Source organism: Cavia porcellus, unplaced genomic scaffold (assembly GCF_034190915.1).
Source record: "Cavia porcellus strain 051 isolate PalLab524CR breed Dunkin Hartley unplaced genomic scaffold, mCavPor4.1 scaffold_4, whole genome shotgun sequence".
NCBI classification, from domain to species: Eukaryota; Metazoa; Chordata; class Mammalia; order Rodentia; family Caviidae; genus Cavia; species Cavia porcellus.
In genome coordinates, this window is record NW_026947487.1 from 106,097,965 (window position 1) to 106,111,961 (window position 13,997).

Genomic DNA, 13,997 nt, shown 5'->3' on the forward strand with positions numbered 1-13,997 from the left:
ACCACCAACCCAACCCTACAAAAAATACTGAAGGACATTCTAGAGAGAGAGAAAAAAATATGAGGATTCCAGCAACAGTGGCAGAAAGGCCTCAATGAATGGGGCAGACAGTGGAATGAAAGAGAAAAGTAGACAACAAAAAGTAGACAGCAGAAAAACAGCATAGCAGAGATGAGGCAGAGAAGGTTGGCTATAATCTCTAACATAGATGGCCTTGATACACTAACAAAAAGGAACACAGGCAGAGTAGATCAGGAGATAGGGTCCATCGAGATGCTCTGAATGGGAAATATAATCAACCTGAAAGAGGGTTAATGAACTGAAAGTCAAAGATGAGAAAACAACGCTCTCTGTGACAGGGAACCAGAGAGAAATAGGGGCAGCGCATCCAGCAGCTGCAGATACGCTGGAAAATCATGACACTTTTATGCAGTGGAGAACTACTCAGCTATAAGGAAGAAAAACCTTGAGGCTTTAGTAGGTAAATGAATACAGCTCAAGATCAAGCTCAGGGGTAAAAAGCTTCAGCAGCACCTAGGTAGATAATGGGTTGCCCCCTAATCTAAAAGCTAAAGGAGTTAGTGGGACCCAAATGTACAAACATCTTGAGAAAGGGAAAGGGCAGAAACTGCCTAACAAAGGAAGGCAGAGGACATTGTTAATAGTGTATCAGGATTTAAAAGCCACATTAGTCTTATTCCTCTGTTTAGTTTGATTTTATTCTGTTCCAGTCTATCGACTTGTACCAGATTTGAGGGTACAGACAGCTATGCCAAAAATAGCATGATATACTACGGTAAGTATCCTTAATTTCCTATTAACTTAAACTGAAGCCCTGTATTACTTACACTGTCTTACTGTGACTGATCATATTTAAATCTAGTTGGTTAGATAGCTGTTTTGTCTTGACTGATTTTATTCAAATTTGGTATGCTTGATAGTATCAAGTCTAAGAGTAGAGGCAACTACTCTGAAGATGACAAGATGCAATAGGATACTCATTCCAGTTTGACTATTAACTGCTTTTGAAGTCCTACAACATCTCCAATGTTGTGTATTTATTAATATTGCTATGTAGTGCTATGTTCAATTATATTATGCCTGATGATATAGACAATTCTATTGAAAATAACAAGAGACATCAAAGTAGCTACTGTAGATCATCTAGTACTGTGATTTTATATGTCTTTTTGTTTCATGTTTTTCTAGGAATTTGTTGTCTTATTTTGATCTGTTTTTCCCTATAATATTGAAAGCATAGGAATACATGTAGAGATTGATGCATGTGTAGAACTTCTAAACAGTTTATGAGAATAGATTATATAATGTACGATGTAATGAACAGATACTCTGAAGAAAAAGAGACACTAAGATATCCAGTGCTAATTCTGTAGTGTTATGATATAAAAAATCTAGCAATCTTCTCTGTCCAGAGCGATAATAGTCTGTTTTGTTTCGTTTAATTTCAACCTACATAAAGACATGGACAGCTATTTCAAAGAGAACAAGAGACATTATGGCAACCATTGTTGACTTCCTTATTGTCTGGTCTCAAAGACCTAAAGTGCCTTCATCATTCTGTTCTGATCACTTTAGTACTGTTTTGTTCAGTATATATCCATACTGTGTGTGAAGATATGGAGAATTATTTGGAAGAATAAAAGAGACAATATGATAGGCAGTGAAGATCTCTGGTGGTCTTGCTTTGAAATCTGTGTTTCTTAAATTGTTTTCTTATGATCTGTTTTGTTCTGTTTAATTTTAACCTCTTTAAAATAAAAAATTTTTTTGTCTTTTTTTTTATTGGTACCGGGGATCAAACTCACAATCACATGCTTGCAAGGCAGGTGCTTGTGCCACTGAGCTAAATCCCCAGCCCCTAAATTTTTTTTAAAAAAAAACATTATGCACTGTATTTCTAGCCAGCTGACTTTACAATGAGATTTTCATTGTATGTCACTAAGTATGTAAGTGAATAAACAGTCATGGAGTTCCTCTTGCCATGTGACCTGTGAAACGTCCATCATCCGCAGCAACTTGCTGTGGTCCATTTTTTTGCCATCACAGGATAAATTATACACAAAGCCAGTGTACCTGGGCTATCAAAGTGTAAGACAAAGTTTGGCTTGGTACGATAGGTACCCCGAGGCTGTATTCCTAGCACTCTGGAGGATGAAGCAGGAGAATCACAAATTTGAATCCATACTGGGCACTTTAGGAAATAAGTGAGATTTTCTTTCTAGGTAAATAGCAAACAAGGCAGAGGTTATTGCTGTGTGGAAAGGCCCTGGAAATTCAATTTTCCAGTACCACAAAAAAGAAGAGAAAAGGAAAGGAGGAAGCAAGAAAGGCAGGACAGGTTGATTTGGAAACCAAGGTATGGAGGACGCAGGCCCGTATCTGAGTGTGGTGGTAAATGGCTGTCAGTGTGAGTGGGGAGCACCCAGCTGAATGGAGTCAGCATGGTTCTGGGCGTGGAAGGTTGATTTTAAAGAGGGTAAAGGGGAGAAGGGGACAGAAGGATTCCAGCTGATTTTCCTCGGAAGGGCTTCATCATGGCTGATTTTCCTCACCGGAGCTTCTGCTGTTCTCTGCAAGGAGCTGAGGTCTTCACTTTTGCCTTGGGCATGGGCTCCTGGCCTTTGTAGATTCTTCAGCTGCCAGGGCCAGCCTTGCTGGCTGCCACCCCAGCTCTTTAGCTTCTAGTGCAGGCCCCTTGGTTGATCTCAAATCCTTTAGCCTCCTGGTGTGGCCAGGGACTGGACACTGCCAGGGGCTCCAGGCCTTTGGCTGGACCCTTCAGATCTTAAGCACAGGGACAGATGTTTTGCACTCTTCTGCATTTGACTCTGGGGTGGCCACTGCTGGCCAACCTTGTACACTTTGGTGTCCTGCACCAAATCCTGCTCATAGCAGTGCAGGCTTTTCAGGGGCCTGGCCCCAGCCCTCCACACTCCTGTAAGCACCGAGTCAGACACTGGTTTTCCATGCAGTGCTAGTGGGGCTTCAGAGAAAACCCTTCCCTGCCTCCTCCTGGAGCTGCTATTGCTGTCCCTGTGCCTGCCGTCCTGCCTGCCCTTGACTCAGGTGAAGCAGCTGATGCATGGCACCATTCATGTGCCTAAGTTCACGTTCATGTGGAAAACCAGGTGCACAGGTTGCTGCTCACGCCAGCCAGAAGAAGACAGTGAAAAGAGCAGCCAGTGCCCTCTCCCTGCCCCAACTCCCAGGCAGGAGCCACAGCACACTTGGGTGACCCTGCTGGCTGCCATGCAGCTACTGCCTGGAGTTGGGGTCAGAGCGAGTCACCATGAAACGAACCTGCTAGCCAGGCTCTGTGCCAGGAATGTATCCAAAGCCCTAACTGTGTCACCTCAGCTATGCTTCCCTGAAATTGTGACCAAGAGGTGAGAGTATCTCTGCTTCACTAGTGAGGAGGGTGAGGGTTCAAAAATACATCCTCAAGGGACACGACTCACCTAGAGGTCTTCCATGGGTGAGAGGTCTGCTTGTGAAGAGCTCCTCAGGGTGCTGCTGCCCTGGGATCTCCTGGGAAAACCTAAATGCTTTCTGAGGGAATGGGAAGAACAAACCAGAAGGATGGAATATTTCTTTCTTTCTTTTTTTTTTTTTTTGTCTTTTTCCTTTTTATCGGTACCGGGGATCAAACTCACAACTGCCTGCTTGCAAGGCAGGCACTTATGCCGCTGAGCTAAATCCCCAGCCCCGGAATATTTCTAAAGGGATGTCCAAGCTGGATGTGGTGTGCACATCTGTCACACTAACACTGTGGAGGCTGAGGCAGGAGGATCACTGCAAGTCTGAGACCAGCCTGGGCTACATAGAGTGGATTCAAAGCTAGTTTGAACATTTACCAAGACCAGGTCCCCTCCCCACCACCAAAAATTAAAACAAGAGCTTTCCAGGAAATTATTTTGTTTCCAGAAAGTATTGGATTCCAACTATTAAGAGTTCTGAGGAGAAATGTTATTTAAATGCTAGTTTTATGAAAGAAGGTAAAATTAAAGAAAATACTAGAATAGTTTCAACCCTGAGTTTGCTCTCCATCACTGAAGCAAACAACTGTATAAAAACCAGTCATACTGATGCGTGTGGCCACACAGGCCTGTATTCCCAGCACTCTGGGAGGCTGAAGCAAGAAGACCATAAATTTGAGCAAGAACCTGTCTGAAAATACCTGGGGATGGAGTACAGTGTGAGGGTCCTGGATCAACTTCCATGGCACCAAAAAGAAAAAATATTTTTGTAGTATTATGTATCATTCTGCAGGCTGGGGATATGGCTCAGTGGCATAATGCCACCTGACTGGCAAGCGAGAGGTTCTGAGTATAATTCCCAGTGCCAAAAAGCAGAAAAATCTGTTTATTTCATTCTATTTAATTTTTGTGACAGCCCTAGAAGATAAACTTTCAGCAGATGCCACAGGCAGGGACCCAGCATGGCTCTCCTTGGTCACACCGCTGCTCCCACAGCTGTGTTGAGTGGGGCTCTCAACGGAGCTTCTTGCCCTTGCTGCACCGTGGAACCCAGGACGCTTGTGTGTAGCAAAGGGCAGACGGGTGGCCAGGAGGGCAGCGCTGGCTGGAGTGACCCATAACCAGAGGGGGGAAGGAGCCCGAGCAGCCAGGTGGACTGGACATTATCTTAATTCCCCCTTCCTGCCTGCCATGTGACCCTAAGTGCATGAAAGAGATCTCCTGGCCCACTGAGGGTGGTGGCTTCCACCACCTTGTTCTTTAGGTGAGCAGAAGCCGAAAGGCAACCATGGAGCCAGGCTCCAGGAGCCGCTGTGCATTTTTTTCATGGGCTCGAGACCACTGTGCTAGGAGCTGTGGGGTAGAGAGGGTGGGAGACACAGGAGGCGAGTCCATGAAGCCAGCTGAAGCCACCACACGCCACCCACAGGCCCACAAGCACAAAACCAGATGCAGGCTGTCAGGCCCTGGCTCTAAGGCTGGTTTGTATTGCAGCTTTTTTTTTTTTTTTTTTTTTTTTTTAGCTCTAATAGTCTAGTTACATAGGGATAATGAGATCCCAGTCTTCACTGTAAGGATTGCTTCATTCACTGCAAATTTTGAAGTCAGTGTCATTATTCAGCTCTTCAAAGTTTTTTTCAGTTCTGGGGATCAAACCCCAGGACAGCCTACCACTTAGTTATAGAGACAAACCAGTCCTTTTTATTTTTTGAGACAGGGTCTTGCTAAGACTTGCCTTGAATTTGACATCCTCCTGCTTCAGCCTCCTGAGTAGCTGGGATTAGTGGCATGCACCACCAGTCCCGACACTCTACTAACCTTTCCACATCTACATCTGAGTCCCGCAGGCTAACTGTGTACACGACCTTCTCCATCTGTTCTTTCGAACCTCTTCCTCTTTCTGGCTCACGAAGGGTGGACCAAATCAGAAACCAGGGCATCATCCGGTCTCCAGGCCACCTCTGCCTCCACTTGCAGTTCCTAGGCCACCCGCCGTCCCCCACTGTGGTGGACACTGTCCTTGTGTCCACCCTCTCTGGGGTGTGACAGCTTCCGTGGTGATTTCCCCGCACCCTGGGTTGTGGCATCCTTGCCCTGCACAGTTTTCTTGCCAAAGCCCAGCAGGCCCCTCTGCTTGCCAGCTGAAAAGCCTCAGCCCCTCGGCAGGGCAACACCAGATCCCCGTGTCCTGGCTGGCAGCAGCGCTGCAGGGGTGATGCCCAAGTGCCTCAAGAGTCTGCAGCAGAGGGACCCGGGGCTTCTTGTGTGTCTCCCCTTGTGGGTCTGTAAATTCTCCTTCCCAGCCTGTTTATAACCCTAGCCAGTGCCGGCATTTCATAGTAGTTTAAGGGAATGGGGAGAAGTTGAAAGCAAATCCTTGATTTTTAAAAAAAATTTGACATAGAGTCTTTCTTTGTGCTGCAGCCTGGCCTCGTGCTATAGGCCTGGCCAACCTGTCTCAAATGAAGGGATTACAGGGTTGCCCACCACACCTGCCTTGCGTTGCTTTTTTGAGACACGGTCTAGCTATGCAGTTCAGGCTGGCCTCTCCCAACTCTTCCGCCTCAGCCTCCAGTACTGCGATTACAGACATGAGCCACAATACCTGGTTTATAATGTTTGCAAAGTGTAAAAGCTTACAGTTTAGTGGCTTTGTCAAGCAGAGGGGTGCATGCCTGTAATCCCAGCACTGGGGAGGCGGAGGCAAGAGGATTGCTATGAGTTGGAGGAAGCCTGCACTATGCAGTGAGACCCTGTCTCAAAAAACAAAGTCTTTAAATATGTTTAGGTTGCTTGAAGCGGGCTCCAGCTGCAAGCCTTGTGGACCACATGGGAATTGGCTTTCGACCTTGGTCTGTAGAACCCACCGGTAGGTGGCGCCCGACCTCGTGAATTGAGGGTCCCTAGGCTGGCACTGCCCCTGACAGCCAGCAGAGCTGCCTGGGTCAAGGACCCAAGTTTGAGGCACAAAGGTTGGTGACTCAGTGTGACCTCTGGAAAGAGAAGAGAGTGGGTGCTGGGGAGTAGCAAGTGTCCTCTTTTCTGGCTACCTTGTCCCACCCAAGGCTCTGCTACCTCGGGGACCCACAGCCCAGCTCATCTGGGCTGGTGACCAAGGGAACTTGGGCTTCCCCTGGCCTGGCCCTGAATGCCAGCGTCACCTGTCCTTGGCCTGGAAACTTGAGGCTGCCTTTCCTAGGCCCCTGTGGTAACCAGATGGAGGGAAAGAGGAGGGGGAGGGGAGCAGGGGGCTTTCGGATGACTGCAGAAGCTGGCAGGTCTCAAGCTGTGACACCAACAGCAGGCTGTGCCATCTCCCCCACAGAAAGTCGAGGCCAAATTCCTTCACCTTAGAGGGCTGTAGGTTTCTTTCTTAGAGTCTTCCATATATTATGAAGCTAATCTGCCCTGCTCAGTCTCTTGAATTTTCTTTTTGAGAGGGTGTCACAGCATAGTCCAGGCTGGCCTTGAACTTGCAGCGATCCTCTTGACTCAGCCTCTCAATTGCTGCAATTACAGTCATGTGCTGTCATCTCACTCAGCAGTCTCTTGATTTAAATATTAACCTCATCTAAAAAATAGCTTCGCAACATTATCTAGACTGGTATTGACCAAACGGTTCAGCACAATAGTATGGCAAAGTTGACAGATAAATTAATCAAACATGACAGCAACTTCCTTGCTTGTGGAATGAGTTATTGCAGGTTTGGCTTTATTTTATGGTCCTGGGGACTGAACCCAGGTCACTCTATCATTGAGTTACATCCCCAGTCCACTCTATCATGTCCCTACCCATCTATCATCTATCTATCTATTCTAAAATTGCCCAGGCTGGCCTGGAACTTGCAATCTTCCTGCCTCAGCCTCTTGTGGAGCTGGGAGTGCTGAGATTTAGCCCAGGACAATGTTATTCTGTGGATGACAGCAGTGTTCTTGGTAGTCTCACAGGGACATGGCCTGCGCCCGGGAATTTGTAGCTTGTGAGACATGATGGAAGCAGGCCAAACCGAATGACCCAAGGAGGCTGCTGTGGGATTTTCTGAGAGGCCAAGGACCTGGCCAGCCCTGCCAGCCACATGAGCTGGGCTGGCGTCTCCCAGGGCTGCTGGTGCTGATGCCTGGAGGCTCAGCGTTCTGACTTGTTTACTTCTAGAGCTAACCTGAAGGGCACAGGCCCCCTGGGAGCTGCCTGCAGGGAACTCTTTCCCTGCACTAACTGCTACCTTGTGACTGACGCCTGAGCTTTCCTGCTCTCGAGGGCCCTGTGTTCCTCATCTCTGCTCAGAGCAGCTGTGGCCATCCCCCCCTGTGTTCCCGAGGGTCACACCTGGGCATGGGAGGAAAAGAGCCGTTGTGAAAACAACTTCAGGCAGACACATGGCCTCCAAGTCTCTTCACCCATTACCGCATGGACGATTCTGCAAGTCCTGATGACCAGAGTCACAGAAGCCCAGGAGCAGCTTAGAGACAAGGAATTTAGTTTCTTCCCAGAGGAGAAGGTTGACTCCCAGGGGTTTTCTGCTTCACTCCCAGGATTCACAGGTGAAGTCCAGCAGAGCCTGGTACAAGGCCCGAGTGGCTGAGGCAGGAGATAGGGCATAGCCAGCTGGCTGGGCAAGTGAGTGTGACCGGTCAGTCACACAGACCCAGGAGACAGGCGCGCAGGCTCTGCACCTAGAGCCACTCAGGAAGTCTAGCCTCAACTGTTTGTCGAGACTTGCTATGTAGTCCAGGCTGGCCTTGAACTCAGTATGTAGTGGAGACTGGCCTCAAACTCACGGTGATCCACCTGCCTCCGCCTCTGGAGCTATTGTGCTACCACACCGAGTAGTGCTACCTTCAGTTCTTTTAGCCAAAACCCAAGCAGGTTTTTTAAGGTATGGCCCAGCCTCGACGAACCCTGACCTGTGAGAGACACGTAAGATGCAGCCCTCAAGCCAGGCCATGTCGCTCCTTTTCACCCGCAGTTCTCATTCTGTACGTTTCTTTTCCTGCCTTGTAAAACCAATCATATACTAGAAGTAAAAAACATCAACCATGTACGAACTGTGTCAATTTGAGTAAGAAATGCCTAAGTTGGCTGGGTGTGGTGGCACACTCCTGTAATCCCAGGACTCGGGAGGCTGAGGCAGGAGGACTGTTTCAAGTTTGATACCAGCCTAGTGAACCCATGACCATCCTGAACTGCACAGAGAGACCCTGTCTCCAAAAAGACAGAAGAAAAAAAAAAATAGAAGGAAAGAAAAAGAAAAAGAAAAGCCTAAATCAAACTAGATCCACATAGTTCTGGGTAAGGCTGAAAGGGATTTACTGAAGACAGAAAGGCCCAGCCTGGTTTGACAGATACCAACCAACAGGCTGAAGAAGGCTGCTTCTGTCTCTTTGGAGGAGCCCCAGTCTTCGCCTTCACCTTGGATGTCATCTCCTGGCTTCTAGCGTGGGGCCACACCAAGCTGTACCCCTTTGACTGGACTCTGCGGGTCTCCATTGTGCAGACAGACCTTTGCATCTTTCTATACCTGCGGTGGTCTGCGGGTGGTCTTGTCAGCCAATCTTATTCTTTTTTTTTTTTTTTTGGTCTTTTTCCTTTTTATCGGTACTGGGGATTGAACTCACGACTGCCTGCTTGCAAGGCAAGCGCTTAAGCCGCTGAGCTAAATCCCCAGCCCCCCCCAATCTTATTCTTATATTCTTATACTTGCATATCTTGCATTAGATCTGTTACTCTAGTAAGCACTGACTGATACAAATCAAGACTTCCATATGCAGCAAATTGTTCTTCAGAAATGAAGAGGAAATACAGACATCCCCAGATCAACGAACACTAAGAAAATCTCATGCTGGCAGATACACTTTATAAGAACACTAAAGGTAGAAACTGGGGATTTAGCTCAACGGCATAACACCTACCTTGCAAGTAGGCAGTTGTGAGTTTGATCCCCGGTACTGATAAAAAAGAAAAAGACAAAAAAACAAAACAAACAAACAAAAAAAAAAAACACTAAAGGAAGTCTGAAAGGCTGGGAAAAAAAAGACACAAACCAGAAACTCAAATCCCCATTATAAATAAAAGAACGCAGGGAAGGTACTTTAGTGTGCAAATAGAAAAGGCTGAATAAATCTATTTTTTTTTGTCTTTTTCATTTTTATCGGTACTGGGGTTCGAACTCAGGACCGCCTGTTGCAAGGCAGGTACTTATGCCACTGAGCTAAATCCCCAGCCCCTGAATAAATCTATTTTTGTAGTCCTCACTGATTTCAAAGACAACTGTACAAAATAATTGTAAAATATTTGGGTGTGGTAGTGTACTCAGGAGGCTGAGGCAGGAAGATTGCCACAAGTTCTAGGCCAGCCTTGACTACACAGTGAGATCCTATCTCAAGAAACAAAACCAAACTGTATTAGGTTCCTAACACACAGAGATGGGCTGGGGAGTTAGCTCAGTGGCATAAGTGCCTGCTTTGCAAGCATGTAGTCGTGAGTTCAATCCCCTGTACAAAAAAAACAGAAAAAAAAAAAAAAAAACCCAAACCAAATAACACACAAAAATAAATTTTATATGGAAATAAAAGCACAAAATAGGAGAGAATAGAGCTACTCTGAATCAAATTTTCCATATAAATTAGTATTAATGTGGATTATTTAATTATTGTTTTTGTTCTGAGACGAGATCTCACTGTGCAGCTCAGCCCAGCTTCAGACCGGCAGCCCTCAGCCTCCTGAGTGCATGTGCCACCAGGCCCGGCGTGAATTGGTTTAAATTAAGGTTCATATTAATGTCAAGAGCAACCACTAAGCATGTCATTCAAAAAACGTCCAACAAAGTAATCACAGTGACACACTAGAGAATGTTTAATACCAACAGTAAAGGAAGACGAGGAATAAAAGAATAGAAGACATCCAGCTGGGGGTGGTGGCACAGGCCTGCAGTTCCAATGCTTGGGAGGCTGAGGCAGGAGGATTGCTAAGAGTTTGAGGCTAGCATGGTCTAAATAGTGAGCTCTAGGCCAACCTGAGCTATATCATGAGACTCTGTCTCAAAAATAAACAAACAAACAAGTACGTGCCTTTGCCTATTTCAAAGTTCCTCCCTCCCTGAGGCCTGGCTGGAGGTCTCTGCTGGTGGCAGCAATTGGGCAGGTGTTTGCCGTGAACAATGCTAACAGCCCTGTCTGCTGGCTTCCGGCTTCCTCTTCACACCTGCCATGGTCACTGCTGGAGCGCCGTCACTCCTCAGATGTGTAACCAAGCCCACTCACTCATTGCTCTAGTGGCTGCTGGGACACTGTGACAGCTGCATGTCGTATCACTGGTGAAAATCTGCTTTACCCCACTTGGAAGCGCCTGTTTTCAATAGGCGATCAATGGCCCGCAGCGGCTTGTGACTTGAGTCCTGTGTCACGACATGCGGCCAAGTCACTGGTAAGAGGCAGCCCCAGCCCGAGCCCCAGCCTGGCCACTGTGGCTGAGTGGAACAAACTGTAACGGAATAAAAGCAATGATGACCGAGTAGCAGCTGAGAGGGGACCCGGGGACACATCTCGGGATGCTGGGGCAGTTACTGCAGGGGCTCTATGAATTCAAACCAAATTTGGGACGCACCGAGCAATTATTTTTACTTTGTGGGTGGCCCCTGGTGAGGTTCTCTGCGCTGCTTGAAGGGACGATCGGGCCCACTGTGCCAGAGCTGCCAAGGCAGAGCGCTTCATTCAGAGCAGTCTCTAGGTGGGTCCCCAACTTTGGGATCTGATGGCGATGTGCAAAAAGCAGACATAAAAGGCCCTTATTGCCCTGGTGCAATGATGGAAAACATCAGAGATGAACCCATAGAGACAGAGAGTAGGACAGTGAGATTGGGTGAATGCACCCCTCACTGTGTATTACAGCAGCCCAGGAAAGCTGAAGGTGGAAGGTATGTATCACTGGGTGCTCCCTGAATACCTGGAACATATGCCCTGGGCCAGCAGGAGAAAACCGTGCACAGCAGTGGCTTCTCCAGACGCCTGTGTGGGAGTTGGACAGAGCTACTCTGCCATTGGGCTATGCCCCCAGCTCTTTTTATTTTTTTATTTATTTATTTTTTGGTCTTTTTCTTATTTATCGGTTCCGGGGATCGAACTCACGACCGCCTGCTTGCAAGGCAGGTGCTTATGCCACTGAGCTAAATCCCCAGCCCCACCCCCAGCTCTTTTTGAGATAGGCTTTTTTGTCTTTTTTTGGTACCAGGGATTGAACTCACGTCCTCATGCTTGCCAGGCAGGCACTTGTGCCACTGAGCTAAATCCCAGGCCCAAGACAGGCTTTTGCTAAACTGCCTAGACTGGACTTGAGCTCATGATCCTCCCTGCCTCAGCCTCCCAGAGATCTGGGATTACAGATGTTCATCACAGGCCTAGCTTTACAGCTGCTGTGTCAATGCTGTCACTGAAACAGCTCTGTAGGAGCTGGGGATTTGGCTCAGTGGTGTAAGCCCCTACCTGGCAAGCACAAGGTCTTGAGGTCAGCTCTGTAGTCACCTCTGATTGATGGGCAGAGTCACCTGTTTTGGGACACGAAGCTTGACTCAGAGAGCGACACATTTCCCCTGGAAATAGACCAGAGGGAAAGAAGCTAAGATTGAACCCCACATGCTTCATATTTGTCTGTCTCTAGAATAAGCTGTTCATCGCTCCATTCGCCTTTCCATTAGGAGCTGGGCCCTGTACCCCTGAGAACGATGATCCACACAGATGACAGTAACACCAGGCAAATCCAAGTGGCTGGAGCCACACCAGGCCTGCCCAGTCCTTCACATGGATCAGTTCATTTCAGGCTCTTATTACCCCCCACCCCATAGTGCTACCATGGCCATTTTTTTTTTTTTATTTTAAAGGGAATAAAATAAAACATAAAATGAAACAAAATAATGAGAATGATATTGGTAAAAACAAGACAGTAGGGAGGCCGGGGATTTAGCTCAGCGGTATAACCACCACCTGCCTTGCAAGCAGGTGGTCGTGAGTTTGATCCCCGGTACAGATAAAAATTAAAAAAACAAAAAAAAACAGTAGGAAATCCACAATAGTTACTATATTGCATATTGTTACCCTATAAATAGATGCTCAGATTACCAGTTTAAAGGCTGGAGCAGAACCATCTCCAGATTTATGTGCCAACACAGTCAGAACTTGCAGTTGTGAGCTCGCCAGGGGATGCTCACAGGGCTTTCCCTGCGGCCACACCACTCACAGCGCCACATGGGGTTCTAGTGAGTATGGCTGGCCAACAGGTGTCAAGTGCGCACCTCTGTTTCTCCCTGCAGCACTGAGGCTCTACCCCAGCGTGTGGAGAACCCACATCACCGTTGAACCACTCCTCAGCTCCATGGCGCCATCTTTCAATCTAGTCACTGAGGTCACCTGGTGTCAATTCTACCTTAAGGTAGCACCCAAGCAGCCTTGAAAATCTTCCCAAGTTTAAAGGGAGCTGTGTACACCCCATCTTTTAATGACAGGATTGGCATCATGGCATCACGGAGGAGCGCATGGTATCTGATGAAGAATTTGCATCTAGAAAATATATAACGAACTCAAAATTCAGAAATAAGAAAATCAAATAAAAAGAGACAGAAGACTTAAACATACATTTGACTAAAGATTGCAGGGGTGGCGTATGTAGCTCAGTGGCAGAGTGCTTACCTAGCATGCATGAGGTCCTGGGGTCCAGTGCCCCCCCCCCCAGATACGTGTGCATGCACAAGGAATGTACACAATAGTAAATCAACAGTTAAAAAGATACACAGTACTGTCAGTCATTAGAGATGCAAAATAGAATCACCATGAGACAATGCCACACCCCGGACAGAACGTCTCTAATAAAAAAGTGTTGGTACCTGTGTTTTAAAGAACGACCACTTTGGAAAACAGCTAGTAGTTCATTTGTTTTTGTTGTTTTGAGACAAAGTCTCACTGTGTATTCCAGCTGGGCTTGCACTCACTACACAGCCCAGGCTGGCCTTGAACTCATGGTGATCCTTGTGCTTCAGCCTCCTGAATGCTGGGATTACAGGTATGTGCCACCATGCCTGGCTTGTCTTTTTTTTTTTTTTTTTGGTTTTTTTCATTTTTATTGGTACCAGGGATCGAGCTCACAACCGCCTGCTTGCAAGGCAGGCACTTATGCCCCTGAGCTAAATCCCCAGCCCCTCCTGGCTTGTCTCTTGTTGGTTTTACTGATGCTGTCTTTTGTGAAGGGCCCTTCTAGTCTTGTGCACATTTTGTGTTGGTTTGACTTTTTCTCTTTAAAAGATTTGTAGGAAGGCTCCATCAAGTCCGAATGGAAATCTTAACTTTTGAGTTTGGCGCTCTCTTTGCTCGTTTTTGTTTTTAGTACTGGGAATCAAACTCACGACCTTGTACAAGTCCCTCTCTTCACTCCTGTTAATGGCACCTTTTGATAAACAACTCTTTGATTTGAAATATATATCAACTTAGTTTTTCTAACATAATTGGTTTACTTAT